Genomic DNA, 3,430 nt, shown 5'->3' on the forward strand with positions numbered 1-3,430 from the left:
AGCCCTTGTGTAGCTTTGCGCGAAATTCCAAAACAAACAAACAAACTGTTTGGTGAAGCTAAAAACTATGAGTTATGTTCAACATTTCCCAAGTTTTCACTGAAACTCCTTGTACACCTATATAAATATATACAGGTGAAAATAGTATCCTGTCTTCGTATGAATTTTCACATACTTTGATCTACACTTACATCTCTGCCTCTTCTCTTTTCGTTTATGCACCACTTTTAACTGTATAAATGGTGCTCAAACGTGTTCGAACGTCATATTATTCTCTAGGAGACACATATATGTTATTGTCTATCTCATATTCAAGGTATAAGGTTGTGTGTCCTTCTACAGTCAAGAAAATTTGAATTTATATAAAAATGCAAGAGTTCGCATATATCAGTCATTAAATAACATATACCAACAACTGTGTATCTAATCTCACATACAAGAGTAGAAGAAAAAAATGTAGTAACTGGATACTTTTCATTGAACTATTGATTACAGTTATGTATAACATTATATGATATTCCTTAATATCAAAATTACCACATATAACATTATATGATATTCCTTAATATCAAACTTACCACATATAACATTATATGCTATTCCTTAATATCACACTTACCATATATAACATTATATGATATTCCTTAATATAAAATTTACCATATATAACATTACTTCTACAATATATGTATGTTCAAAATTCAGTTATGTTTTTAGATGTTAATGTTGAAGCCTATTTTTGGTCGTATTAAATCAGTACCTTGAAAATGTCGAGTTTTTCTTAGATTTGCTTAGTTTATATTAGTTTATTTACTACAGCACTTTGGAAGATGGCTTCTTTGTTTGTAATTTTGATACAATTGGTGGATGCAAGGTAAAACACACCTATTTTTCTTAGCCCTTAGTAACTGATAGGGATTAGTTAAAATCGGGTTAGTTATACGTTGTGAAATGATAGGAATTAGTTAAATCGGGTTAGTTGTGCGTTGTGAAATGATAGGGATTTGTTAAAATCGGGTTAGTTGTGTGTTGTGAAATGATAGGGATTAGTTAAAGTCGGATTAGTTGTATGCTGTAAAGCGACAGGGATTAGTTAAAGTTGGATTAATTGTACGTTGTAAAGTGATAGGGAGTAGTTATAAAATCTGATTAGTTGTGCAAGCCTGCGGATTGATAACGCTAAAAACTTGGTTTCGAGACCAGTGGTGGGTACAGCCCAGATAGCCTATTGTGTAGCTTTGTGTTCATCAACAAACAAACAAATTATTGGGAATATGACTAATTTTCAGTGTTAGTCGAGTCTAAATCGTGTTTTAACACAGTCTAGTCCTGTGATAAGTCCTAGTTTAGACAAAGAACAAAGTCGGGTGTGTTGGCTTTATTCATCGAGCTTTATTGTCTTTGTTTAAGTTATTAAATAAATCAGTGGTCTCCTGGAGATGGTGACATTTTTTCCACCGAAACATGTAGATCTTTAATTGTGAAGAGTTTTTAATTGTATATTGAACTTTTTACAATAAATTAATATGCATTTTTAAACGTTGGAGCTCTTATTTAGTGTATGACAGATAGTGCCTATTGTTACCGGCTAAGCTTCAATGCTAGAAGCTTTAAATATTCTCAATTTAACAATTATTTAAACACCAGGACATCTCGAAAAATTAAATGTGCAAAGTTCGATTGACCTCGAATGTTATTTAAGTTCCAGTAAATCTCGATGAAGTATGTCAACTCTAATAGATCTCGGACATAACACGACACCTCGAGAACATATGCGAGGTTCCATAGAGTTTCGACTTTGTTTAATTAAACATCAGGATATTTCGTACAACATGCCAAGCTCAATAAAGCTCGAACGTTGTTCAAACTTCAAGAAATCTCGAATAATTTATGTACGTCAGAAACTCTAGTGTTGCTCACTTGAAATTTTGATTGGACAATTAATTCTTGACGTTGCTGAATCATGTGCTCACTTGAGATTTTGATTGGACAATTAATTCTTCACGTTGCTGAATCATGTGCTCACTTGAGATTTGGATTGGGCAATTAATTCTTCACGTTGCTGAATCATGTGCTCAATTGAGATTTTGATTGGGCAATTAATTCTTCACGTTGCTGAATCATGTCAGAGGTAACAATTTTGGACGCTAAGGAACAAAATGTTACAAGACACGTTCGCTTTGGTAACTTTTTTTCTCTCTCTCTCTCTCATATTTTTTTAGTCCTCATTTAAAAGTAACGCCTGTTAGCTGCAGTAGATGATAAATGTAAATTTTAAGATTAAGTAAATATTTTATTCCACTGTATACTGAAACATCGATCGTATTGTAAGATAAAAATTGTTAAAAGATTCTTTAAAACGTACAGCTTGTTGATGTTCTTTTTTATGCAAATCTACGTTGGGCTGGAACTTTTCATACTACTAGACAACAAAGTCCGTTTTTGGGACACAGGAAGAACCACAAGGTCAACTGCAAGCTCTGTGAGGCCGTAATAGTAGTTTCTCGGCAGAATGGAAAAGAGCAAACTCCCACCTGTCCTTGATTTATAATCATGTCTTAAATTGTCTTATATTAAAGTTTTAAGAACAAGGTGACGTAAGCTAATGCAATTATATGGATGCGTCCTATTAAATACAATTACATAAAGTTTTCTTTGCTGAAACTTATCAGTGTACCGTCGTAGTTTCGCTGTATATGATAGTACATGGACTTTGATATATGCAAATAATCTTTTAGAAATAGGTCAAACTTCAGCTGATGTCGTGCAAAGAACGATTTCGTTAGAGCAACTCCTAAATAACCACAAGTTGTAAGTATTATAAAAATATCAATTGAAAAATTTGGGATGATATTTGCCGAGAAGCGTTATACAATGTTTCATGTTGGAAGGAGGAGCAGTAATTATTGATATACAGTGTTTGATGTTGGAAGGAGGAGCAGTAATTACCGATATACAATGTTTCATGTTGGAAGGAGGAGCAGTAATTACCGATATACAATGTTTCATGTTGGAAGGAGGAGCAGTAATTACCGATATACAGTGTTTCATGTTGGAAGGAGGAGCAGTAATTATCGATATACAGTGTTTCATGTTGGAAGGAGGAGCAGTAATTATCGATATACAGTGTTCATGTTGGAAGGAGGAGCAGTAATTACCGATATACAGTGTTTCGTGCTTAGCATTATGGGGGCAGTAATTCATACTTGAAATGTTAATACAATTTGATTTTTGTTCCAATTCGTTTATTTTTAAAAGTTTTAACAAATTCAAATTGAAAGATTAAATAGAAAGAAAAGTCGATTTTGAGAGAACACAACAGTAAATATTTTAATTCTAGTTTATGAGGCTTAATTTCACTCAAAATAGGTCTAATTGACTCACTTAATGTGAAATTAAAACAAGAAAAAAAGATAAAATCACTCATAAA

Source organism: Limulus polyphemus, unplaced genomic scaffold (genome assembly GCF_000517525.1).
Source record: "Limulus polyphemus unplaced genomic scaffold, Limulus_polyphemus-2.1.2 Scaffold52, whole genome shotgun sequence".
In the NCBI taxonomy this organism is placed as follows: Eukaryota; Metazoa; Arthropoda; class Merostomata; order Xiphosura; family Limulidae; genus Limulus; species Limulus polyphemus.